Consider the following 899-nt stretch of genomic DNA (forward strand, 5'->3'; position numbering starts at 1 on the left):
GGATAGAAAGAAGAACCAAAGTGTAGCAATCATCAATTGAAGGTAGAAGTAGAATGAGACTTGAATTAAACCTAGAACTATGAGATCCCAATCTAACCCTAATTCCTAATCCTAATTCTAGAGAGAAGTGAGAGCTTCTCTCTCTAACTCTAACTACTTCTCAAACTAAACTATGACTAATGATCAAAAGTATGAAAAGTATATTGATTCCCTTTCAATCCTTGGCTTAAATAGCATCAGAAATGAGTTGGATTGGGCCCACAAGGCTTCTAAAATCGCTGGCCACGTGTTGCATTAAGTGGGTCATGTGCCACCATCGGCGCGTCCGCGTACCGTGCGCGTGCGCGCCCCTATGCGCGATGCAACTATCGCAACACTTATATCGTTTCGAAGCCCCGGATGTTAGTTTTCTAACCCAACTGGAACGAAATCATTTGGACCTCTGTAGCTCAAGTTATGGTCAATTAAGTGCGAAGAGGTCAGGCTTGACAGCTTTTTGGTTCCATCATTTCTTCATGAGTTCTCCAAATTTACATGCTTTTTCTTCATTCCCTTGATCCAATCTTTGCCTCCTAAACCTTAAATCACTTAACAAGCATATCAAGGCATCTAATGGAATCAAGGTAAATTACATTTAGCTATTTTAAAACCTAAAAAGCATGTTTTCACTCTTAAGCACAATTAAAGGAGAATATACAAAACCATGCTATTTCATTGAATAAATGTGGGTAAAAGGTGATAAAATCCCCTAAAATTAATACAAGATAAACTCTACAAATGGGGTTTATCAACCTCCTCACACTTAAACCAAGCATGTCCTCATGCTTAAGCCAAGAGAGAAACAAAGGGTATCAACATTTATTCAATGTAAATAAACTATATGCAACCTAAACTATATG

Source organism: Arachis duranensis, chromosome 10 (genome assembly GCF_000817695.3).
Source record: "Arachis duranensis cultivar V14167 chromosome 10, aradu.V14167.gnm2.J7QH, whole genome shotgun sequence".
Classification (NCBI taxonomy): domain Eukaryota; kingdom Viridiplantae; phylum Streptophyta; class Magnoliopsida; order Fabales; family Fabaceae; genus Arachis; species Arachis duranensis.